Below are 27494 nucleotides of genomic sequence, written 5' to 3'. Positions count from 1 at the left end.
CCAAATGGGGTTACAAGCTTTCCATACAATATACTCAAAACTGCCTCTGAGGAGTCCCTTTTCCCCTTCTTTTCCTGAATTCCTGCCAAGTGCACCTCACCCTGCCCACTACTATACCTACTACCCCCTTCTCTATTTCTCATCTTGCTCTATACTTGATCATTCTCTAATAATTATGTATTTCATAGGCTTCAGACTTCAAACTCAGGCCCCCTCCCCACATGGAGCTCTCATAGTTACCCCTTGAAAGGGACTTCCATTGTCGCGGCGTGTCAGTTGGTGACACCCTTTAGGTACAACAGCACAATTCTCATATGGGAAGTAGAATCTCACCCTTATCAAGCAAAGGCCTCTGGACTTGCACAGCATATACCTAGTATTTCTTAAAGTGTCCCTAAACCCAGAGCATAATGAATGAATGAAATACTTGTATAGCGCACAATGCGAACTGAATCGCCTCTAGGCGCTGTGGCGAGCTTTGATCATCTGCTAAAAGAGGAAGGTCTTGAGTTTTTTCCTAAAAGCCAGGTGATTTTCTTCCAGGCGGATGTTGATAATAAACTATGGATAAATGGTGCATACCATGCTGTTCATACTCAGTCACTATGAGATTCATTTATGTATTGTGCAAAAAATCCTGGTTGATCCTTCTGTCTCTATCTCCACCTTCTGTTCATGTCCCCAATTCAGCTAGGGATTTTGCAGCTGTGGTGATAACTCTGCACATGCTCAGTTTTCAGTGTGTTTTTATGCTGAGCATTTCCTCCGTATCACATCTGGGCAGCCCACGTGACTATATAGTCACACATATGGGCGTATACACAGTGGTAAATGACAGCCCGCTCCCTCCCCCCTCCTCCATGCCCACTAACCAGCTAAATACAATGTGGGTGAGATATCACATGTAGATTAATGGAGGCTTCTTCTCCCTGTTAATCTAAGACACAGGCTGTAGGGGCATGACACAGACTGTAACTGGCAGAAATCCGCCTACACCATGTTATTGCCACAAAATAATAAAGATTTTATTTCAAATATATATTTGTATAACAATTTAAAACAGTTTATTGATTGTTAATTATTGGTTATTGCTCTGTATTCCAAAGACTGTTTTTTTTATTTTGAACATGTGACCAGCAGCAGAGGACTAGAAACTCCTCCTGCTTATGTTTCCCTGCAGACAGTCTGGGAGAGAGCTGGGTCATGTGACAGCTGTGTATTAATTAGGAAAAAAGTACTTTTTTTTAATCAAAATAATTACAGTGCCATCATCCATATACAGAAATAGTAGGGACAATGTCAACGAAACAATCAGCGTTTAGTATCACTTTAATCGAATACTTGGAGTTCATGGCGACCATTCTTTTTATTTTTCTAGGTTAACCTGTGTACTTTCCTATTGTATACACATGACTGGGCAATTAATGCTGACCATTCTTATTTACTTTGCTATTCACTTATGGTCTGTATGCTCTGTTCTGTAATGGCCAAAAAAACAATAAATTGTGCAAAAAAAAATAAAAATAAATGAGGGCATTTTTAAATAAAGCTTGTATAAGTATCCAAGTGTGTCAGTATATTAGCATTCCCTGGACTGGAAGAGGGTGGGCAAGCACAGCAAATCAGACAAGCCCAGCAGTATTAACCACTTAACGACCAGCAACATGCATCACTGGGCTTTCGGTGGTTATACCGGGATGATGCCCGCAGCCATTTTTTTAGAGCCAGCGGTCGGCTCTCTTGTAATAGCAATAGGAGCGGCTAACTAGCTGCTTGATTGCTATTACAAGCAGCAGGAGGATATCTCTTCCCCCCTCCTGTCACCTTCCGAGGATCTCTCAGGCTCTCCTGTCCCACCGGGAGACCCAAGCACAGCTGGGCAGACAGCCAAGCAAAGCCGGATTTGGCTTTGATCGCTGTTCAAGGTAGTAACCCGGTAGCAATGGCATGACATCACTTCTGGTTTACCCGGATGTCAACGGCACCATTTTTTTAAAATCTAAAATATTCAAAAACACAGATATTGGTGTTTTGAATGCTCCTAAGGGCACAGGAGGGATCTGGGTCTTATAGACTCCAGATCCCACCATAAAGAGTACTTGCCACGTGCCAATTGCTGTCACAAAAGATGTTTACATTCCTTGTTCCAGCAATACAAGTGAATACATTTTTTATTTAAAAAAACAGCGTAAAAAATAAAATAAAATAAATAATAATAATAAAAGGTAAAGTGCCCCTTTTCCCCCATACTAGCGCACAAAGGCGTTCTTGCACACACGCAAACAGCAATCACCCAACAAAAGTCAGATCATGGGCAGCAATTCTAGAACTAGACCTCCTCTGTAAAGTGGTAATCTTTAAAGGATTTTTAAAGCATCTCCTATAGGTAGTAAAATTTTACGTTGTTTTTGTTCCACAGGCAAGCACAATTTGAAAGCGGGACATGTTTGGTATCTATTTACTTGGCGTAAAATCTTTTATATTTTACAAAAACGTTGGGTTACGTATTGTGCTTTTTTGCATTCAAATTCAAAAAAGCGTATTTTTTCCCAAAAAAAAAAAAAAAACTGCATTTGAAAAACCACTGCGCAAATACTGTATGACATAAGAAACCCGCACTCATAAGAAAACACCCAACAATTTATTCTCTGGGGTCTCTGCTTTAAAAAAATATCATGTTTGGGGGTTCTAACAAATTTTCTAGAAAACAATACTGATCTTTACATGTAAACAAAAGTATAAAAAAAAGCTGTAGTTGTTACCTAAAAGCTAATTGTATATATGTAATGAAAATTTAAATTTTTTTTTTTTTTTTTTTTTTTTAATTAGCATGTTGACGAGGAAAAAGGAATGAACCAGAGAAGTCAAAATATACTGTAAGCAAATTAAACTTATACTGTGTTGCTACCATGGGGCAGCTTCTTATGGTGGCCATACAGTCATTTGATCAAGTTATTCTTTACAGAATCAGATATGATCTGAACAATTTATTGACATCAGACACCACACTCCTTCCTAAGGACGCTAAACTCAGTTGTCTCTAACTATAAGCATTTTCCGGAAATTTCTTTCACCACTCTTTGTACGCTGGGTTTGCCGCAGAAAACGATCAGCTGTTTTCATTTAAAGTGGGCATGTGTACCAAAACTGATTCTCTAACCGGAAGGTTTCCTGTTTGTTTGGATGACATCAACTGTAAGCTCACAATTGTTGGCCAAATATTTAGCTATATGCTTAAAAAGGAAAAGGAGAAAAAGATATAAATATGCATTTTGAATAGCTATGTGCATGTCTGTGTTTTGTTTCTTAACCACTTCAGCCCTGGAAGGATTTACCCCCTTAACCTCCCTGGCGGTATGATTCAGTCTGGATTTAGGTGCTGAAAGCAGTACAATTATTTTGCATGGAAATTTGGCGTTTTATATTGTAGTCCTGTAATTCTTAGGAATAACGCTCTTAAATCTCTTCAAACCAGAGTCTAGCAGACATCCCGGGTATGATAAAGTTTATAATATAATAAATAATAATAAAAATTATTCAATAATGTAATCAAATCCTAAAACACTGAAAAAGGGACACGTTTTGGTTGCTATGGACAATCTCCAAATTCCAGGCAGAAAAAACGGTATTTATAATATAAAAGTGCATGCAGGACACTGCACAGACCACTAGGGACAAAGGGGGTGTGTAATTTTTTAATACAAAACTGTAATCTGTAAGATTACAGGACTGTGTGTGTTTTGTGTCTTTTTTTACTTTTTTGAATTTGCTGCCGTTCTCCGCTCCCGTGCGCCGTAACGCCGCAGGGAACGGAGCTCGGCGGGATTCGGCACTGTGAATCGAGCGGAGGACAGCTCGATCACACAGCGCGGGGGACATCACTGGATCCAGGGGACAAGGTAAGTAAGTCTCACTGTATCCTCCCCTGCATCCAGCGAAGCGATCCCGAGTCTGGCTCGGGGTTACCGCTCCTGCTAGTAAATTCCCAACCTGAGCCAGACTCGGGATTACCGCTAGGGAGGTTAATGACCAGGCCATTTTTTGCAATACAGAACTGCTTTAGTTTAACTGACAATTGCACGGTTGTGTGATTTTGTACCCAAACAAAGTTGACTTCCTTTTTTTCCCACAAATAGAGCTTTCTTTTGGTGGTATTTGATCACCTCTGCGGTTTTGTTTATCGCTATAAACAAAAAAAAAGAGCGACCATTTTGAAAAAGAAAAAATATTTATTACTTTCTGCTATAATACATATCCCAAATTAAAAAAAAAAAATGTATTCATCAGTTTAGGCCAATATGTATTCTACTTTTTTTGGTAAAAACATCCTAATAAGGGTTAATTGATTGGGTTGCACAAAAGTTATAGTGTCTACAAAATAGGGAACAGATTCATGGCATTTTTTTTTTTTTTTTTTAGTAATAGTAATGGCGGGGATCAGTGATTTTTAGCGAGACTGCAACATTGCGGCGGACAAATCGGACACCTGAGATTTTTGACACTTTTTTGGGAACCGGTGACATTATTACAGTGATCAGTGCTAAAAATATGCACTGACATTGCACTGATGACACTGGCAGGGAAGGGGTTAACATCAGGGGTGATCAAGGGTTAAATGTGTTCCCTGTTTGTGTTTTCTAACCGTATGGGGGACTGTGTGACTAGGGAAACACACAGATCTGTCTTCCTGCTTAGCAGGAAGACAGATCTTAGTGTCATCCCCTGACAGATCGGAGATCTGCCTTGTTTACTTCAGCAGATCCCCATTCTGTCTCTGCAGGGAACGATCGCAGGCAGCCAGTGGACATCGAGTCCCGCTGATTGGCTCCCCACTGCTGGTCAATCAGAGCCCACAAAAGCTAGTGCGCGAATCACCGTACCGGTATGTTGATTTGCGCAGCTGAGCCACCTTGCCGCAGTACATGTTTAAAGTGTTTCTAAAGGCTGAAGGTGTGTTACCTTAATGAATTCTCTTGATTAAAGAGTAACTCCATTTTTGTTGGGAAAAAAAAACATTATAACTATGCAAGCAAGCTTCAAAGAGGGTCTTGGCTTCCTGGGATAATTGATGAAAGTGGGCTACAAAGATCAAAGGACCAACATGCTTTGAAGATTGACCTGGGATACAGAGACATGATACATGGACAATGCTGCCCCAAGAGGCCAATACAACAGGATGGACAGTAATATAATACATTGAGGAGGACTGACCCATAAATACTGTAATTCGTCAAGTCTAGATGGGATGGCAATGGGGTTGGGTCTGGATGGTGTATGATTGAAGTATAAAAGGGCTGCCTGAGATAGAGCTCGCTCTGTTACCATATTGAGCCCAGCTGAGATTACCGTATCTATAGGACAGCTTTGCAATAAGTATATTTGATATTTCTTGTTATATGCTTTGCAATAACGTCCTTTAGTATTTTCATATTAGCGGTTTCATATTAGCGGTTTCCTATTCTCTTGGGAAATAAATAAGACGTTGTTTTATTAAGCAGTGTGTTCATAGCTAACCTTATATATCAACAGTAACTATCAGAGTTTTAATAGACTAGCTAATTATAGGAGCAGATAAATTAATACATTTATGGAATAAATAGAGGGAATCCATGACCACCCTCGGATGTAGATAATATTTAGTTTAGAATTTGTTCCAATTTCAGGATTTATTTCAGGATCTATGCAGGAGGAGGTGTTGGGACCTCATGGTCTTCTTTGGGTCTGTTGAAGCTGAAAGTAGGACCATACACGTGAGATGTAATCATTTGAGGAGTGGGGTTATCCCTGCCATTTCCTCAAAATGCTTTGCTTTTGTTTTGGAAACCTATGTTACAAGTTTATAACAGATCTTTAGCCTTCAGCGTAAGTGCTATTGCAGCTACCAATTAAAGTGAACTTTTACAAGTCTTGATGAATAAATTCCTGACATGTCACAATATACAGCAACAGTACAAGTTTCCAGAAATGGCATCCTTTAACTCCAGTCAGGGACTTTGACTAGGCTTGAATGATGTCATCAGTCTGCTGCAGACAGGAGGTAGCATTTCCTCAGTCTCCTCCCACTTTTTATCACATTGCAATACTGAGCATACTCAGGTTGACCGTATAGGATTAAAATTGTGCATAACCAGATTTATCAATGTAGTTAGTACACTCATTGGGGTGGAGGCGGATCAACGCGTTTCACAGGTACAATATAGGGGGATGAGAGTTCAGATTGGCTGATTCTACTCCTCATCAGAGATTTCATATTCAAATTCCCATGGTGGCATGTCTTCTGGCAGATTCTCCAGCCAATGTTAGCATGTTGTACCTTGTTCTCCTGTTTAGGAGAGGAGTTGGCAGTTGGCGATTGTATTTTTACCATAGGTCTGCTTTAAATGTCAAATGTTCTTATTCGAGAGGTAAGTAGCATCTCATCTTAAAAATCCTTATGAAGCCAGGCAAGTTACATTATTGCTCATTACAATAGGACAAATATATCTCATTGCCAACATACTATTCAGGCAGCACTTGGAGTGGTTTCAATTATTCACCAGCTAAGTATGTCCCAGCGGTATAATTCTTTAATTTATAAGATTCCCTGTCGGGTTTCTGCCAAAAATGTACAGATGACATACTTTTTTGTGTGTGGCCTACAAGTGACAGATGGATGCTAAACATTCCTCACTATTGTCTGCATTATTCTGATTGCTGAGTCAGAATAATGTTAACTAAAAAGTTTCAAACTACAGTGCCTTGAAAAAGTATTCATACCCCTTAACATTTTCCACAATTTGTCATGTTACAACCAAAAACGTAAATGCATTTATTGGAATTTTATGTGATAGACCAACACAAAGTGGCACATAATTGTGCAGTGGAAGGAAAATGATAAATGGTTTTCCAAATTTTTTTTACGAATAAATATGTGAAAAGTGTGGGGTGCATTTGTATTCATCCCCCTTTACTCTGATACTCCTAACTAAAATCTAGTGGAACCAATTGCCTTCAGAAGTCACCTAATTAGTAAAAATAGTCCACCTGTGTGTAATTTAATATAAATACAGCTGTTCCGTAAAGCCCTCTGGAGGCGTGTTAGAGAACCTTAGTGAACAAACAGCATCATGAAGGCCAAGGAACCCAGTAGACAGGTCAGGGATAAAGTTGTGGAGAAGTTTAAAGCAGGGTTAGGTTATAGAAAAATATCCCAAGCTTTGAACATCTCATGGAGCACTGTTCCATCCATCATTCGAAAATGGAAAGAGTATGGCACAACTGCAAACCTACCAAGACATGGCCGTCCACCTAAACTGACAGGCCGGGCAAGGAGAGCATTAATCAGAGAAGCAGCCAAGAGGCCCTAGACTAGAGAAGCTGCAGAGATCCACAGCTCAGGTGGGAGAATCTGTCCGCAAAACAACTATTAGCCCTTGTACACACGGTCGGAGAATCCGTCGGAATGTGTCCTATCGGACCGTGTTGTCGGATAATCCGACTGTGTGTAGTATGCATCGGACTGATTCCGTCGGACCCAATTTTCCAACTTGTTGAAAAATATTTTCCGACAAACTGGTCCGGTCGGACATACTCCGATCATGTGTAGAGAATTCCGATCGGACAAAGTGCCACACATGCTCAGATCAAATTCCTACATCAAAGCTATTGGCTACTAGCCTGAACGTAGTCCCATCGTAACGAAATAACGTCATCACGTTCTGAATGATCGGATTTTCCGACAACTTGGTCCGACCGTGTGTATGCAACAGTTTCGGACACAATCCATCGGACAAAATCCAACGGATTTGGTTGGCAGAATGTCCGACCATGTGTACAGGCGCTAAGTCCTGCACTCTACAAATCTGGCCTTTATGAAAGAGTGGCAAGAAAAAAGCCATTGTTGAAAGTAAGCCATAAGAAGTCCTTTTTTCAGTTTGCGAGAAGCCATGTGGGGGACACATCAAACATGTGGAAGAAGGTGCTCTGGTCAGATGAGACCAAAATTGAACTTTTTGGCCTAAAAAGCAAAACGCTATTTGTGTCAGAAAACTAACACCGCACATCGCCCTGAACACATCATTCATACTGTGAAACATGGTGGTGGCAGCATCATGTTGTGGAGATGCTTTTCTTCAGCAGGGACAGGAAAGCTGGTCAGAGTTGATGGGAAGATGGATGAAGCCAAATACTGGGCAATCTTAGAAGAAAGATTTGAAGAAAGACTCGTTAGAGTCTGCAAAAGACTTGAGACTGGGGTGGAGGTTCACCTTCTAGCACGACCCTAAACATACAGCCAGAGCTACAATAGAATGGTTTAGATCAAAGCATATTCATGTGTTAGAATGGCCCAGTCAAAGTCCAGAATAAATCCAATTCAGAATCTGTGGCAAGACTTGAAAATTGCTGCTCGCAGACGCTCTCCATCCAATCTGACAGAGCTTGAGATATTTTGCAAAGAAGAATGGGCAAAAATATCACTCTCTAGATGTGCAAAGCTGGTAGATAAATCCCCAAAAAGAATTGCAGCTATAATTGCAGTGAAAGGCGGTTCTACAAAGTATTGACTCCGGGGGGCTGAACACAAATGTACCCCACACACTTTTCACATATTTATTTGTAAAAATGTTTGAAAACCATTCATTATTTTCCTTTCACTTCACAATTATGTGCCACTTTGTGTTGGTCTATGACATAAAATCCCAATAAAATATATTTAAGTTTTTGGTTGTAACATGAAAAAATTTGGAATATTTCAAGGGGTGTGAATACTTTTTCAAGGCACTGTAAATGTAAAAGTCCTGTAATGGTTAGGTTCTGCAGGCTATACCAAACCCAGTCACGTAGCCTAGCAGTGAATCCATTTGGGGCTCCCACCGTGTTCCAGAAATTGTGCCTACAGCCATGCTAGAAACTGATATTTATGCATGTCACAAGAGACTGTCTAGGTACAGAGAGACTGCTCCAGCAATACCTAAATAGTAGTGAGACTGCTTAGGCTGGATACTTATTGTTGGTGGGAGGGGCTGAGCAGGGTAATACCATCCCCTGCAGTTCCTTGGCTCAGTCACGAGAAATTACAGGTCACACGGTCTAGCAGAGGGGATGCACTGTAAAGCATCACTACATTTACCATCTCACACCAATCTTCAAACACAACCCTGCCAGAATAAATGAGAGTGGTGCTCTAACCTTTTATTTTGTGTCATCCATAGTGATTACAACCCACGTATTTTTTATATTCACTTGCCAACCGCAATACACAAAAACTGTATACATTGTGGTTTGCAAGTGGTTTACGGGGGTTATGGCTGAAACTATTAGTCATAGCCCCCAAGTATCTTTTTTTAAGCTGACTTTCTCATGAAAGCGGCTCATTAACCACTGGGTAGCTTTCCAAATCGGCGGGACGACTGGTGTTGCTTGGGCTTACCATTTTTACCGGCGAGTCCGAGAAACGATCCGACGTTGCGGCTGGCTGGTCACTGGCTGGCTGGTCACAGAGGGAATGAGAGACTAGATCATCTCTGATTGCCTCTATGGCCTTGGAGGACCAGAACAACAACATCATGATGTCACTTTCGGTCTAGAGCGGAAATGAACACATTTTTTTTTTTTTTAAAGCAAACATTTTTTTTCGATCTTTTGCTTTTAAAGGTAAAGGAGAGATTTGGGGTATTTTTGACCCCAGATCTCACCATAAAGAGGACCTGTCATCCTTCTTTCCATCACAAGGGATGTTTACATTGTAATTGGAATAAAAGTGATCAAAAACAATTAAAGGGACAGTGTAAAAAATAAATAATAAAGAAAAAAGTGCCCCCTCCTTCTGTGCTCGCGTGCAGCAGTGAACGCATGCGCAAGTCGCACACCCATATGTAAATGGTGTTTGTACCACACATGTGATGTATTTGCAAGAGAAATAATTCTAGTGCTAGACCTTCCCTGTAGTTCCCCGATAACAGGTCACCTATAAAAAGTTTTTTAACATGCCGACTAGGGTATTTTTAAATACAGCAGTTTGTCGCCATTCCACGAGCGTGCGCAATTTTAAAGTGTGACAGGTTAAACTCAGTGTAATATCATCTTTCATATTTTACAAAAAAACTGCGGTATACAGTATGTTTTTTTTATTATTTATCAACGTGCATTTTTCCCCAAAAACTGCATTTGAAAACCACTGTGCAAATACCGTGTTACTCACCATTTTATTACCTAGGGTCTCTGCTAAAATATATATATATATATATATATATATATATATATATATATATATATATATATATATATATTAGTGTTTGGGGGTTATAAGTAGTTTTCGTACAAAAAATACTGATTTAAACTTGTAAACAAAAAGTGACAGAAAAGGCCTGGTCTTCAAGTGGATATAGAAATTTACCAATTTTTTTTGTGGGACTTTGAATTTAGTACTCAGGAATGACTAATAAAAAAGGAGAATACGTTTATTGATAACAAATGATCAAATTCTTAAAAAATTTATAAACAAAAGCCCATCCAGTTCACATTAAAATACATAATTGTTTTACTATTATTTTACATAAAACCTACTAGATTTACTCATTTTTAGCCAGCATCAATGACTACACAAGCATGTTAAAGTAGTTTAATTTGTTTGCTGGCAAGTTGGTTTTGACATGTTTCATGGATCATGTCTGCTTCATCAAGTTGGATGACCAAGACTTCTATTACAGTAATGCAGAATGCCTGCCAGGGCTTCCAGAGCTCCTCTCAGAATCCCTGCCAGGGCTTACAATGGTATGCACACCATCCCTGCCTGGACTTCCAAAATCCCCTGAAATTAAACTGATTGTGTCCTCTGACCAAATGGGTATTGAAGTATCAGCCTTTAAATTGTCTGCTGCTGCTATCGCTTTGTATAATAAATCTATTATAATTTCTGATTGCCTTCCTTGTTGCTGAACTGGATTACCTTGACTATCTTGCCCGATGCCTGCCCATGACCTCCACCTGGACCTGACTACTCTCATGCTACTGCCTGCCCATGACCACTGCATAGACCTCACTACTCTCTTGCTACAGTCTACTCATGACCTTTGCCTGGACCTGACTACTTTCTTGCTACAGCCTGCTCATAACTTCTGCATAGACCTCACGACTCTCTTGCTACAGCCTGCTCATGACCTCTGCCTGGACCTGACTACTCTTGCGCTATTACCTGGCCATGATCTCTACATAGACCTCACTACTCTCCTACTACAGCCTGCTCATGACCTCTGCCTGGACCAGAATACTCTTGTGGTACTGCCTGCCCATGACCTCAGAGGATGGACCCGATTACTCTTTTGCTACTGCCTGCCCATAACCTCTGCCTGGCTATGACTACTCTCTTCCTACTGCCTTCCTCTGACCTTTTCCTGGACCTGACTACTCTCTTGTCACTGCCTGACCACAACTCCTGCCTGGACCTAACCACTCTCTTGCTACTGTCTGCCAATGACCTTTGCCTGGACCTAACTACTCTCTTTCCTCCTGCCTACCCACAACTTCTGCATGGACCTGACTAATCTCTTGCTACTGCCTGCCCATGGCCTCTGCATGGATCTGACTATTCTGTTACTGTTGCCTGCCAATGCATTCTTGCCTTTCGCCAGCCCACCAACTCCTCCTGGTCATATCTATTCTTCTGACAAGTGTTTGGTCTACACCAAAACCACTCTGTTCTAGCTATCCACTTTAGTAGAGTAATCCTGAGGACCGTGACCTGGTGACAGCAAAGAAAAGTAGGACCACTATGGTTTCCAGCTCTTCTCCCATCAGAAGCTCTGGGTAGGACCAGCTCTCACTTACATTTTCGTGCAGTGGGGCACAAATTCTCCCACTGTCATCAATGATGGGGGATTGTTTACTCCCACTGATGCTAGGCCATTTTGCACTCCCAATGGCCACAGTCTGAAAGTCTAAAGACAGCCCCTTGTTTAGAAAATTGTGAAACCCCTGTTCTAAGCCCTGATGAAGGGTTTTTGTCCCTAAAATATGACATCTGTTTTTATGTGACTGTATTACAAATACTGAACGGCACTTTGGACTTTTAGCTTTCTGTATTTGGGGTTTAGTTACTAAAGCTAGAGAGGCTACAATTAGTCACAATTCTGCATAGAAACCAATCAGTATCCAGGTTGTATTGCCAAAGCTTAATTAAACAAGCTGAGGTTAGAATCTGATTGGTTTCTATGCAAAAATGTGACTAATTGTTCCCTCTCTAGCTTTAGTAAATAAACCCTTAAGTATCCATTTGTATGTCTCTCTGTGGGCCACGCTAGAGATCCTGTCATCAGTGTTGACAACTTGCTGAAATTGCATAATATACCTGTTCTCGCATGCCACGCTATTGCTGGCTGGACGAGCAAGGAAACAATATCTTACTGAGAGAAACACTGCAGAATTTCCTCCAGTTAGGAAGCAATGGGAGGATATAAATGAGTATTTCTGAGAACTCCAACTGCATGTAAAGCATGAGCGGTGATAAAGCAACAAAAATTGCTTTGTGGTTGATGAGGGCCACAGGGGCTGCAAATCAGGCAGACCAAAAGCATTGGTACTGACAAGTATCTAATCTATATTCTACCCCAGGAGACTCCAAACCCTCTAAACAATGGATCAGTTCACTGTCCTTCAGACCTTAGGGGGCTGGAGTGTGGCCACTGGGAGCAGAAAATGTCCCAGCATCAGTATGAGTAAACAATGCCCCATCTTTGGTGTCAGTGAGAGGAATTGTTCCCCATCATTGGTGTAATTGGGAGGAATTGTGCCCCATCGCTGGTGTCACTGGGAGAAATTGTGCCCCATCAATGGTGTCATTGGACCCTATTGGTGTCATTGGAAGGAACTGTGCCCCACCAATGGTGTCATTTGGCTCCATTGTTTGTGTCATTCAGAGAAACTGTACCCCTTTGTTGGTGCCAGTTGCCTGAAGGGCCGGATAAAAGCAAGCAAAGGGCCCTGGGCCACAGTTTGCAGACCACTGTTCTACACAATTCAAAGGTTTAAACAGCCAAAATTATTTTAGAGTTGCACTTATACTGTAAGGTAGTGAGGGGAGGGGTGAGGACAAAAATAGCTAAGAAAACAATTATGGTACTCCTCCAAACTGCGGCCCTGAGGCCGTATGTGGCCCTTTGCTTGCCTTTATCTGGCCATGGGTGCACTACCCCTCCACTGATACCAAAAAGGGTCACTATTCCTCCCATTACAACCAATGATGGGGCATTGCTTTCTTCCACTGACCACAGTCCAGCCCACCCAAAGCCTAAAGGACAGTAAACTGGCCCTTTGCTTAGGAAGTTTGGAGACCCCTGGTCTAGATAATACAAGGATATGGTGAAGAATTGCAGAGTGATTGGCTTACTAATTTTTCTAATAGTCTGCACTAAGATACAATTCAAATTTTAGGCACCCCCTGCAATAGGAATTTCAGTTTTGGTGAGATGAGTCGGTAAAGGACATGGTGAAACAAACAGCTATGTCTTCACAGCAACAAAAGGTAGGAATCTGTAACAAAGTTTGTTAAAATCCTTGCAGTGTACATTAATGGTCCAGAGGGATCATTTAGTTTTCAACAAAAGTGGAGTTACTCTTTAATGCCCCGTACACACGGTCGGATTTTCCGACAATAAATGTTGGATGTGAGCTTGTTGGTGGAAAATCCGACCATGTCCTTATATTTGTTGTCAGACTTTCCACCAATAAATGTTGGCTAGCATGCTGTCCAATTTTCCGCCAACAAATGTGTGTTGTCAGATTTTCCGAGCGTGTGTACACAAGTCCGTTGGACAAAAGTCCAAAGTACAAACACGCATGCTCGGAATCAATGCTGACTATTGAACTTCCCTTTTATCAGCTCACCGTACATCTAGTACGTCACTATGGTCGTAATTGTTGGCCAACATTTGTGTGACGGTGTGTATGCAAGACAAGTTGGAGCCAACAACCTTCCAACAAAATTCCACAGTTTTGTTCTCGAAAAGTCAGATCGCGTGTACGGGGCATTATTCTTTAATAACATAGAACTAGTAGGCCATGTGAGATGGACAATGAGACTGTGCCAATTCCAGATTGGATTTTGGCTTTATGCTCACCATTTTCTCCATGCATCAACTCCACTCCAACAGGCAAAAACCCAATCATAAACCACAACCAGTATCCTGCACACTTAACCCCTGTACACACGGTCGGACATTCTGCCAACCAAATCCGTCGGATTTTGTCCGTCGGATTTTGCCCGTCGGATCTTGTCCGAAACTGTTGCATACACGCGGTCGGACTAAGTTGTCGAAAAATCCGATCATTCAGAACGTGATGACGTAATTTCGTTACGATGGGACTAGTAGCCAATAGCTTTGATGTAGGAATTTGATCTGAGCATGCGTGGCACTTGGTCCGATCAAAATTCTCTACACATGATCGGAGTATGTCCGATCGAACAAGTTGGAAAATTGGGTCCGACGGATATTCCGACGGAATCAGTCCGATGCATACCACACACAGTCGGATTATCCGACAACGCGGTCCGATAGGACACATTCCGACGGATTCTCCGACCGTGTGTACAAGGGCTAACAAGGGTGTCCATGACACCCTAAAGCCTGTCATCCCTTTACAATTAAATGCAAAACATACATTTTTGACTGGAGTGTACCTTTAAGTTCTTCTAACAAATAAAAAGTGTTTTAGCATAGTAGTCAGTGTGTTGTGGACTAGTAATTATTGCAATTTAGAAACAGTATACAATGACACACTAATAATTACATGCTTTGCAGGCAGCACAGTTTGGGATTACCACTCTCATTTGCAAACAACCGAACAATGCACTAAAACTCTGAGAAAACAGAATAATGAAAAGTTCACTTTTATCCATCGGGTTTTCCGTAGCGAAAAGGACATGAAAGAGGAGACAGCTGCAAGGCAGTGGAGGAACATAATCCATTAAAGATGAGAGACAGGAAGCCGAGAGATGGATTTGACTGTCATCAGCATATACATAATACTGAAGCCCAAATGAGCCAACCAAGCTGACCAAAACCATACAAATAGATGGAAAAAAAACAGAGCGGTATACCGGCAGAGATAGAGTGGTCACCATACCACTAGACAAAGTGAGATGGAAGGTTCTGACCAAGACAAACAGTAAAGTTGCAAATTATTTGCTTCTCATGACCTTGATAAGTAAACAGAATGGCAAAAGTGCACAAAGATGAAAATCAACAGTAGCAATCTAGTCCAGTCTATTTTTTCCTCGTCCGCAACAGCAATGCAGGTGGGGTGGAAGTTGAGGGGAACCTAGTTCCTTTATGGCAAGGGTCTCCAAACTATGGCCCCCGGAGGCAAATAAGGCCCTTTGCTTGCTTTTATCTATGACGGCAGGACATTTTTCTACTCCTACTGGCCACAGTGCGCCCCCTCCCCCCCCTAAAGTTCAAAGGACAGAAAACTGGCCCTTTGTTTAGAAAGTTTGTAGACCCATGCTATATAATTTCCTTGGATCTCATGGAGCTAGACATACAGTATGGAGAATTTTAAAGCGAAGCTCCACCCGTTTTTCTTACCTTACCCCAAGACAGTTAACTCGATGTCCTAATGTAAAAACTGCACTTTATTTTTATTTTTTACTGTACCTAAAGCCCCGTACACACTATCAGATTGTCTGCTGAGTTTTTCCTTCAGATTTACCAAAACCATGTAGTAGAAGGGCCTGTCTGATTGCATACACATTGAAACTGCTAAGGTTTGACCTCATATTATATGGTTTTGGTAAATCTGAAGGAAAAACTCAGCAGACAATCTGATAGTGTGTACGGGGCTTTAGTTTTGGAGATCATTTCCTGTATGGTGTCTGCGGATATGGGCGGGTTCAATGCGGCTAACTCGTAATTTCCCGATAGCCGCACTGGCTCCTGGGAGCTTGTGTCATTGTTCCTAGGAGTCAGTGCGGCGGCCTGGCGCGAGTTATCGGGTGATTTCAGCTACAATGCCATCACAACGGGGCGGGACTTCCGACACTTGTTGTTATGGCAGCCTGAGCTGTTGACGGCGCTACGAATTCAAGGTACTGTGCATGCGCGAGTTTGGAGAAACAACGCGCAGTGCATGCTGGTCAATAGGCACTGTATCCCGGAAGAGGATGCCTGTGGGCTTCACATGCCCACAAGCAAGATGAGAACGGGCGAAAAAGATTTAAAAGTTCTTTTTAAACAGAAAACCGACATCCTTAAGACATAAGAACTGAAACAAGTGAGTCTTAATTTTAAATAACTTAATCTATGTCATTACAGCAAAAAAATAAAACGATTTAGGCAGTGGAACCCCACTTTAACCATAATATATGATCAGTATTCTTGTGTAAACAACTAGTCCACCAGCCTATCGATTAATTACAATGTATGGACCGTAAATGCAGGTCACCTTCCATCTACCATTGTGTTCCCTTACAATAGGAGGGCCTGAATTCAGACCAAAGCCCTGTACACACTTTCGGACTTTCCGACGAAAAATGTGCGATCGGACTGTGTTGTCAGAAATTCTGCTCAGGTGTGGGCTCCATCTGACTTTTTCCGTCTGAATTCCTGACACACAAAGTTTGAGAAAAAAGAGGATATCGCCACTCCAGGAAAAATAAACAGATAATAAATCCTTCTCTCGGTTCGGAAGTCATAGGTGTTGGCAATTGCTACTAGCAATAAACAGGAACAGATTCTGGACAGCCGCACTCTTAAAAAGTAGCTTTCTTTTATTTAGAAAATTCACATCAAAAAATCAAAGATGGGAATCACAGCAGACAAAAATAGCCGACGTTTCGCACTAGCAGCAGTGCTTATTCATAGCTCACACAAAGTTTGAGATCTGGATCTAAAATTTTCCGACAACAAAATCCGTTCGCGTATAGACAATTCCGATGCACAAAGTGCCGCGCATGCTCAGAATAAATTACGAGATGAAAGCTATTGGCTACTGGCCTCTTTATAGTCCCGTCGTACGTGTTTTACGTCACCTCGTTCAGAACAATCAGATTTTTTCGACAACTTTGCGCAACCTTGTGTATGCAAGACAAGTTTGGGCCAAAATCCGTCTGAAAAAATCTGAAGGATTTTTGTCGTCGGATTGTCCGACCGTGTGTACAGGGCATTATTCTGTAAAGACTCAAGAGTTGATTTCACATGAATTATACAGCGTCTACTTACAAGAGTAGAAACCATTATTTTTGGCCCCTTGCTCATAGAGGGTGAAATAGAAGGAATTTACATCCAGATGAAGCTGGAAAATGAGTTGACAGTTTTGTGGATGCATACTGTATGACGTCCCCCAAGAATGAATGGTGAAATATAAGCCATTTATATCTACTAAAGAAGGGAACTTGAGCTGGCTATTTCCATTATAATTGAGCTGATGAGAGTGCATTGTAGAGAGATTCATTAATACGACTCTGCATTATTATGACTGCATGTAATTCTGATCTGTTGATTAGTGGAAAAATATTCTTTGGAAGTTCAGAAAAAGGACGCATAATATTAATGAGTACTGTATGTATAACCAAAACCTTTTTTTTTCAAATATTTTTGAGAGGAGGAAGGAGATTTAGAATACCCCATGTGTTGGCTGGAGAGATGTATCCTATTGGTCAAGGTGGCAATTATCATCAAGACAGACAGATGGGAAATTTCAAAATTTTATAGTTATTACCGGAACAGGAGGTGATGGAAAATTTCCCAATGAGGTTGCTAGTTCCATTGACAACTGTGTATAAGGAAAATATATCTAATTTAGGAGAGATTTCTTCTCATTCTTGTTGTATCTCCCCAATCATATACACAGCAAACAAATAAACTGACATGGGTTTTCTAATTTTATTGGTTTTTAGAACAGTCGTACAAAATCCAAGGCATGTCTTATGTGCTTTTGCACCGTACATCTTCAAACAGGTGAAAATAATGTAAGTGAAAGAAAATCCCCAATTTTAGGTTGTCCTCAGAACAGGAATAGAGGGCATATCTTCCAATGGGGACACTAGTTTTGGTGACAGCCATGGATCCCATCACATTGAGGGATTTTCTCTCACTTTCTGTATTGGCTATGGGATAGGAAGTGAAGGTCTAAGCCCTTGTACACACGGTCGGAGATTCCGACAACCAAATCCGTCGGAGTAATTCCGACGGATTAATTCCGGAAGAGGTCGGGAAGTGATGTTGCATACACACGGTCGGACTAAGTTGTCGTAAAATCCGATTGTACATAACGTTATGACGTTATTTCGTTTCGACGGGACTACGTTCAGGCTAGTAGCCAATAGCTTTGGTCTAGGAATTTGATCTTAGCATGCGTGGCACTTTGTCCGTCGGAGTAGGCTACACATGATCGGAGTATGTCCGATAGGAGCATTTTGTCGGAAAATTTTACCGGCAAGTTGGAAAAATTGGTCCATTGGATATTCCGACGGAAACAGTCCGATGCAGACCACACACAGTCGGAATATCCGACAAAACATTCCGACGGAATCTCCGACCGTGTGTACAAGGGCTAAGTCTTCCCAAAGAGACACAGATGGCAAGAAAAAACTGACAGGGGTAATAACCTTCCTTTACCCTAGCCATGATGAAAAACAGTTTTGCCTTTTGTTCTACTTTAACCTCTTGGCGATGAGTGTACTCAAATGCGGCCCCACTAAACTGGGCTTTTTCCTGTGTGGCAACATATTTGCCTATGTCCCTTTGTGCTGGGACCACACCACATGGCGTGCTCCCAGCACAGAGCCCTGTGTCTCACCGGTAGCTCCAGGCCCCGTACTAACAATCTGGACACGGAATTTCGGTTTCTGGGTCACCTGATCACTTTGATAGTCTCTGATTGGCAGTCATAGGGATCAGTCACTGTGAAGCCCGCCCCCAATGTTTTCTCTCTCAGTGAATGGAGGAGAGAGATACATTGTATTTCTCTCTTTCTCCTTGCTGAGAGAGAGAAAAAAAAGTGTGCATGAAAAAAAAAGGTTTGATCTAGGTCAGTGCCAGGGTTAGTGTTTGGGTAAAGGTCAGGGTCAAAGTTCAAGGCAAGGGTCCCTTTTTTTCCCCAATTAGTATCAATGCATTTTAGGTGGGGTAAAAAAAGCAAAATGTGCAGCTCATAACGTGTTATGAGCTGTACTATGGGTACAAACAAGAAATAACATACACTTGTGTGGTATCACTACAATCATCAGGAGCAGGAGAATTTATTTTGGGTTGTTCTTTGGTGGAAAGTTATGGTAATCGCAAGAAATATACAACTAAATTTAAAATAAATGATTTTTGCCAGTTTTCCTTCCCAGGCCCAGTTTGTCCTGAAAATAATGCAGTATAATCCACCTGGATGCATAAAATAGTTATGGTAATATGTACGGTTTTACGAACACATGTCAAAGTTGCAAAATGATGCTTAGGCATTAAGATTTGTTTTACCCTTAGGCGCAAAGAGGTTAAGTTCCTTGCCTTCTCAGGCATATCCAGACAGATTTTCGGTAATACAAACTATCATGGCTTCACCGAAAAATTATTTCATGACTTTTTGAAGGAACATGTCAGTAAAGTAAAAGGCATTTCATATACATTTGCCTCAAGTTCTTCTTTAACATTTACCTCTGTGTCAGTTTAAATGCGAACAAGATTTTTTATGCGTTAGTTTTAGAGACAAGTGATAAAGAGAGGGCAATTCGGTCATGTTCTTGACCAAAGGGAAGGAGTTACGTTGGAAGAAGAAAGACATTTTAGACTTCAAACATAAAAGGAAGCTTTGAAAAATTGTCACATTGTCACATTGTAGAATATCATCCCTCAATTATACAACAATGCAGATGACAAGAGCAGAGGTGCTGACATAGCTTCCATCCCTGGATGAGTCAACAGTATGTCACAACCATTTCTCACATGGTGAACTCTATTTCATGTGTCATATGAACACAGTCTACAATCCCACCAGCGGTATCAACAACTAGCTATGAAACCATCAACCTTATTTGATAGGACAGTATATTTAGTCATGTCGGTCAATCAAATTTTTGTTTAATGTGGACCTATAAGCTACAAGAGTGATGGATTACTGATGGATTACTATTGTACAGGTTACCATAATGCTCAAGACTCTTGACCCCTGACCTTAACCTTTTGAGAAAAGAAAGTGAAACCTAATTAGCATTGGAATTTTTAGGGAAGGAAATTACGGTATCGGTCTACAAACCCAGTCATACATCCTGAATCTCAACCTCAACCTCATCCTTTTCCCAGAGGAATCCTTGAAATATGTTTCAGGCCTTGTGGGATCTCTATTAAAAAGGATTATACCTACAATTCACAAGATATTAGTGAAAAACCTGAATTCTAGAAAAAAGAAAATCTCATCTGTGCTGGAGACCACGCTGGACTGACTGAATTAGTCACTGGTCCTTGATGGGTGGTTGTGTGGGCAAGTCGGAAGGAATTCCTCCTGCACGTTATGCCCAGTCAGTGTTGGGGTTTGGGCTGCTACCTTTTTGGTACGGCCTTATGGTTGTTTCCACAAGTGGACTTATGCCGCATACATACGACCGGACTTTGAGGGATTAGGTCCGACGGTCTTTCCGACTGACTTTCGGGGGAGTTCCGACGGACTTTACGAATGAACGGACTTGGCCACACACAATCACACCAAAGTCCGAAAGATTCGAACGTGATGACATACTACTGGACTAGAATAAGGAAGTTCATAGCCAGTAGCCAATAGCTGCTCTAGTGTCGGTTTTTGTCCATTGGACTAGCATACACAACGGATTTCTCGGTCCGGCGGAAAAATTTAAAACATGTTCTATTTCTAAAGTCCGGCGGATTTTTGGCAAGCAAAGGTCCGATGGAGCCCACACAAGATCGAATTGTCCAAAGGACCCGTTCCGTCGGACCTTTACAAAAGTCCGGTCGTGTGTACGCGGAATTAGACGTTAACACTATGAAATAAGTCCTTTAATTGAAATATGGAGGTAGATACTGACATGCTTTCATGATTTTGTTTTTCATTAATTATTATTTATTTTTATTTGCGTTTTATCAATCACTATTATTATTTCTCATTATGATTATGAGGATTATTATGATGATTATTTTTTACCAAGATCCTTTAACTCTTGACATATGATTTTTAAGGTTCTTTATAAGTAATATAACATATATACATTTTTGCTTTTATGTCTCACTTTCATATATCTGTTTTATTGTGTATTTTTCTCATGGTTGTCCGATAGCCCTGAAGAAGGGCAAGTCTTTTCCCCCAAAATGTGTTGGTTTTGATGTACCTGTGCTAATCAATTAACACAGTGGCTAAGTGGTTAGCACTTCCGCCTAGCAGCATTTGGGTTGTTGGTTTGAATCCCAACCACAGCACTACTTGCCTGGAGTTTGCATGTTATGAATAGGGATGAGCTTCGTGTTCGAGTCGAACGTACGTTCGACTCGAACATTGGCCGTTCGGCCGTTCGGCGAATTCCAAACGTTTTGGCCGTTCGCGTCAAAATTCGAGTGACGCGCGCGCGGACCACAATGCACTGCGTTGGCGCAGTGCATTGCTGCCCGATGATTGGCCAAGCATGCACTGTGACCCCGCATGCTTGGCCAATCGCAGCGCCGGCAGCGAGGAGAGCCATGATTGGCCACAGGCATCCTGCCTGTGGCCAATCATAGCTCAGGCTGTGTAGTGCACGCCCCACACTATATAAGGCCGCCTTTAAGGCGGCCTCCTGTAGTGTGTTACTTTGCATCTGAAGCAGTGGGTGTTCTGTGTACCTTCAACACAGTACACACCAATCGTTTTTGGCTGATTTCCTATCTTGCTGCTGTGTAGTGGTTGTTGTCTGTGCCCTGACTGCAGTATACACCACTATATTCACCTCACCTATATAGCTAGTGATCTAGCTTTAACCACTTAACAACTGCCCATTGCCGATTAACGGCTTCAGGGCGGTTGTTTAACTCAGAGAGGCCGTTAATTAACGGCCTCCCAGAATTCTGCTCTCGCGTGCCCCGAGGTGTGCGCACTCGAGAGCATCCGTGACCGCCGGGTCCATAGGACCCGGCGCATCACGGTAAACGGCCGCTCATAGCGGCCGTTTACCACGTGATTGCTCCGTCAAATGACGGAGTGATCACTTGGAAACAAACCGGCGTCATGTTATGACGCCTGTTCCTCCCTCCCCTTTCTGTACCGATCGGTACAGCGGAGGGGAAAGAGATCGGTGTCAGCAGCGATGTGGGCTGCATCTGCAGTGCCCACATCGCTGCTCACCGAATTTAACCCCTCAATTCCCTGCCAATACTCTGCAATACCAAGTGCATACTCTGCAGTACCCCGTCATTACTCTGCAGTACCCCGCCATTACTCTGCAGTGCAGTACCCCGCCATTACTCTGCAGTGCAGTACCCCGCCATTACTCTGCAGTGCAGTACCCTGCCATTACTCTGCAGTGCAGTACCCTGCCATTACTCTGCAGTACCCCGCCATTACTCTGCAGTACCCCGCCATTACTCTGCAGTGCAGTACCCCGCCATTACTCTGCAGTGCAGTACCCTGCCATTACTCTGCAGTACCCCCCATTACTCTGCAGTAACCCCCATTACTCTGCAGTACCCCCCAATACTCTGCAGTACCCGCCATTACTCTGCAGTACCCTGCTATTACTCTGTAGTACCCCGCCAATACCCCTCCAATACTCTGTAATACCCTGCCATAAATTGCCATACCCAGCCATACTCAGAGATACCCAGCCATACTCGGTGATACCCTGAAATACCCAGCCATAGACGCCCCCCACCCCTCACCGCCCTCCGGTGCTTCTACCAACTCGCCAGTACGATCAAAGCCAGAATCTTTTTTTTATTTTTTATTTCAGGCTTCCCAGCCTAGAGGTGAGATGTGGGGTCATATTGACCCCCCAGATTTCACTGTAAAGAGGACCTGTCACCCCATATTCCTATTACAAGGGATGTTTACATTTCTTGTAATAGGAATAAAAGTGATCAAAAATATATTTTTGGGAAAAAAAATGTCAAACTAAAATAAATAAAGTAAAATGAACAATAAAAAAATAAAATAAAAATTAAAGCGCCCATGTCCCCATGTGCTCGCATGTGCCACACATGTGAGGTATCGCCGAGAATGTTAGAGCGAGAGCAATAATTCTAGTCCTAGACCTCCTCTGCAACTCAAAACATGTAACCAGTAAAAAAATATTTAAAGCGTCGCCTATGGGGATTTTTTAAGTAGCGACGTTTGGCGCCATTCCACGGGCATGTGCAATTTTGAAGAGTGACATGTTTGATATCTATTTACTCAGCATAACTTCATCTTTCTCATTGGTCATATGAGTTGGGGTAGCAACTGTTCTACTAAATTATCCACCTGGAAATTCTTCCATGTGCCTGGTATCTTGTTTTTGATTTTCGCTGTCTGCGTGCTCTGTACCCAGTACATACCGCTATAATATAGGGCAGGCCCCTACTTTCAAACATCCAACTTACAAACATCTCCTACTTGCAAACGCAAGGAGACAGCAGCAAGTGAGATGAAAAAAGATGGACGACAAAACAAATTATACAGGGGTGATAACCCTTCCCTACGTTTTCCAAAAAGCTTAAAGATAGTTTTTTTGACTGGAGCTACACTTTAAAAATGTACCGGTTGAAAATGACAAACAGATTCAACTTAACACAACAAACCTACACAGTCCCTGTCTTGTTTGCACCGCCTGTATACTGCTGTTCTGAGTATATAGGGCCTGGGGGCCACACGCATTTCCTTTTTTTAATATGGGTACGGGGTTCCCCTTAATATGCGTACAAGACCCAAATAGGCTGGTAATGGGCAGGGAGGGCTACCCATGCCATGTTTCTCAATGATTTTCAACCATATTGCAGGAACCAGATATAACATTAAAACCGCAAGCAGTTTTAAATGGTGTTATTTCCGTTTAATGTAATTTTGTGCAGGGACTGTTCTAAACACGGGAAAAACTTGGCACTTCACAGGCATACTACAGACACCCCGCAGGCACCATATTTAAAGGAATATTTCACTTTTTTTTTTTCACTTTAATCGTCATTAAAATCAGTGCTCCCGCCAAAACTGTAGTTTTTAAAACTTTTTTTTGCAGTGACCCATGTCCCCTGAGACAGGAGGCAGGTCGCCAAACCCTTTTTAGGACACTATCTTGCATATTAGCCGTTAAAATGAGCACTTTCCAATTCGAACGTTCGAGTCCCATAGACTTCAATGGGGTTCTAACGTTCGTACCGAACGCGGGGGTCGTTCGCAAGTTCTGGTGCGAACCGAACCGGGGGGTGTTCGGCTCATCCCTAGTTATGAATGTGTGGGTTTCCTCCCACATTCCAAAGACATACTTGTAGGTTGGCTCCTGTCTAAATTGGCCCTGGTGTATGTATAAATGTGATTTAGAGACCTTAGATTGTAAGCTCCAAATCAAGAACAATTGTGGTATCCTCTAACTTTAGTGGTCATTGTAAAGGTGCCAACTTCCCCATGGCCCTCTGCTTGAGGAACCCTTGGGTTCCCTCAATGCGAAGTTGAGAAAGGCTGTTTCAGCCTCTCTAATTCACATGAGCCATACTTAGACATATTTAAAGTGCATATAACAGGGGTGCACTGCCTTTTGAAGAGCAAGGGCTACTTAAGTGACATAGTAACCAGTTGCCACACCACAATGTTAGGTGTGAACAGATGACAGGTATGTGTCTGCTTTGCATAGACTCTATGGGCCCTCTGATCGGCCCAGACAGCAGGGGACGGATCCCCTTCTGTTTATTTTAGTGGATCAGATTAGAGGTAGGCTGGTGTAAACAGATACAAGTCCATTTACATCTGCCACTCCATAGAGGTGAATAGGGGATCCGATTGAATCCACCTGAAAAACAGACAAGCAGACCCGATCGGACCAATTGTATGAAAGGGGCCTAAGGCTGCTTTCACACTGATGTGCTGCAGTTTGCACACACCACGGGTGCAGCACAGTGCACTTATGGGCTTGCTGCACTTTACCATTGATGTCTATTATATCCTATAGGTCTGGTGCACTGTGAAAGAGCACCAAAACTCCTGCATTCAGGAATTTTGGTGCACTTTCAGAAAGTATACAAAACCTGCAGGCACTGCGGTACACATACGGATCAGTTTGGGAGCAGCCCTATAACCACTGCAGAAGAGATACAGTACGCCCATATATGCTGTACACTATGATTCTAGAATATAAACTGACCTTTATTAATAATCTTTCATTCCGTAATCTCCCTTGCTCCCTTGCTGTCCCAGGCAGAATGCAATTGGTATCACTCCAACAGTGACAGGAGCCGGTGCTATACAGGAAGCATCGGCTTATGCGGCTTTGCTCCCTCCGCAGCCATGCTTCCTCTAGCGCAGGTTCCATTCAGAACACTGATTCTCTGGGATGGTGGGTCGGGAACCCACAATCTGGGCTTGCTGACCTGCCATCCCAAAGCAGGAGGTCGTGAGCCACATCAGAGGGCACTCCTGGCATATAAAGCCTTTTTTCTTTTACATTTGGATTGAGTGATGAGTGGTTGGAGGTTTTTACTGCTATTTGGAGCTTTGCCTGAAGATGGTCTTTAAAATGGGCTTTCCATGAAAAATGGAAGGTCTACTTCCCTGCCAGCACCCCGTCAATGAAACAAATGTGGCTGTAAAAAAAAAAACCACTAAAACTAAAGATTTCACAAAAACAGATGAAAAAATACCTCGTCTCAGCCGCCAATGCTTCTAAGAGCACAAGGTGCCATCAACCAAATCTCAATGCTGCCTCTTGGGATAGCCGAGCACCTAAAATTACATGAGAATGTATCTCAGGCCATTGCAGGAGTTAGGTTCACCAAATGGGGTAACAAAGAAATATGTGGGCAGAGGCCTTTGTGATGGGGGGGTGGCAAAGGGGATAGAGGGGGAAAAGATATGGGAAAGGGAAGGATGTCAGGGACACCCCAACCGGAGCTCTAGGACCTCAGGGCCTATAAATATGCATAACTTGTTATAGACATAGGCGGGTAGACATTTTGTATCCACAGGATCCAAATAGACTAAGGTAGTTTTCTATCTTTGTTTTTTGTGAATTTTTTTTTTCGTTTTATTCCCACCTAATTTTGTTTCTGTAACGGGAAGTTAACGGAGAAGCAGATTTTTCTCTGCAGGGAAGGTCCTCTTAACCATTTTCTTGTTTTTCAGCCCACGTTAAACCCCTATTTTGTAATTCTGCATTTTGATTGTATTTGACTGCCATTAAATCTTCACCGAAGTTTAATTCTAACATTTCAACATTTCTTCTATTGACAGAAGAGATAATCCTACGCAGACAAAACACAACTTACATTTCACGCGCTCAGTATTCGCTGACTCGTACCTACTTACATAGGTCTTAACACAGCTGTGCAAAATGAAAGACCATTGACAAAGCCTAAGCTGAGCAAGTATGATAAAGGCAATTGCAGGAAAAGACCTGGATTCTTCCAGGGTCATCATCGCCTACATTAGAATCACCCCCTTTTTTTTTTTCAGCATGTACATTGCTTTGCTATTTGGTATGATGGTCACACGTGAGGAGTAATGAGGGATTTGGATGTAACAAAGCTGAATATTTAAGTCTGCCGCACAGTCTTACCAACGGAACATTCTGCACTGAGCAGAAACAGGGCAAGCTTAACTGGAACAATGCACAACTGTCAATTATTATGTCTAAACAGATCACAAGGACAAGCGTATCCAATTAAGAACCCATCAGCTCATGCACCAGTCAATCTAGGCTCCGCAAACACAATCAACAGTAAATCTAATTTCCTTGTTGCTGAATTTGGTGCCAGCAACGGCACTTATGGCCAAGTGGCGGAAGAACACCAGGTGATAAAACCGAAACTCGATTGCTTGCTCTTGATCAAATGCTGTTAGGCATAGTGATTGGACAGAAGGATGAAGTCAACCTGTTAATTTAAAGTCCCAGTTCATCAATTTTGTTACACTTGCTACCTGTAACATACCTGCAATCAAATCTATCAATGGTGCCCTTGAATTGTGTTGCAGTGAATTTTAAAAAATTCCAACACGCTGTGTTTTTGGCCCAATAAATGGAACCTTTAATAAAACCCAACAATGAGCAAATCTTTTTATTTTTCCATGCTGTGGGGCTGTGCAGTGGAGGGTGAGCACAGAGCTTATAATCAAAAACAAGATACCAGGCACATGGAAGAATTTCCAGGTGGATAATTTAGTAGAACAGTTGCTACCCCAACTCATATGACCAATGAGAAAACAATAAAAAAAAATTGAAAAGGGGGCGCTGTACCCACAAATATGGTAAATGAGCAAGTTCCCTGGCTCATATGCAAATAAAGCAGTTTATTCAAACGTAAAAGAGAAAGAAGTACATGTGTATACACAATAGGGAGATCAAGCCAGACTCGCGTGTGCTGTGTAGCCACAGT

The 27494-nt window shown here is 42.1% G+C and overlaps 1 long non-coding RNA gene across 1 annotated transcript in view; it reads left to right on the top strand.

The window, feature by feature from the left end:
* Nucleotides 1-27163, top strand: part of LOC143934836 (uncharacterized) — an 84660-nt gene extending 57497 nt beyond the window's left edge. The window contains exon 2 of the long non-coding RNA XR_013263380.1: nucleotides 26353-27163. This is a non-coding gene — a long non-coding RNA (uncharacterized LOC143934836). The remainder of the gene's footprint in view (nucleotides 1-26352) is intronic.
* The last annotated feature ends 331 nt before the right edge of the window (nucleotides 27164-27494 follow it).

This window comes from Lithobates pipiens, unplaced genomic scaffold (genome assembly GCF_037356315.1).
Source record: "Lithobates pipiens isolate NorthernLeopardFrog02 unplaced genomic scaffold, aLitPip1_a1.2 Scaffold_28, whole genome shotgun sequence".
Taxonomy (NCBI): domain Eukaryota; kingdom Metazoa; phylum Chordata; class Amphibia; order Anura; family Ranidae; genus Lithobates; species Lithobates pipiens.
The sequence above is the reverse complement of the archived record's forward strand: the minus strand, read 5'-3'. Positions and strand labels throughout refer to the sequence as shown.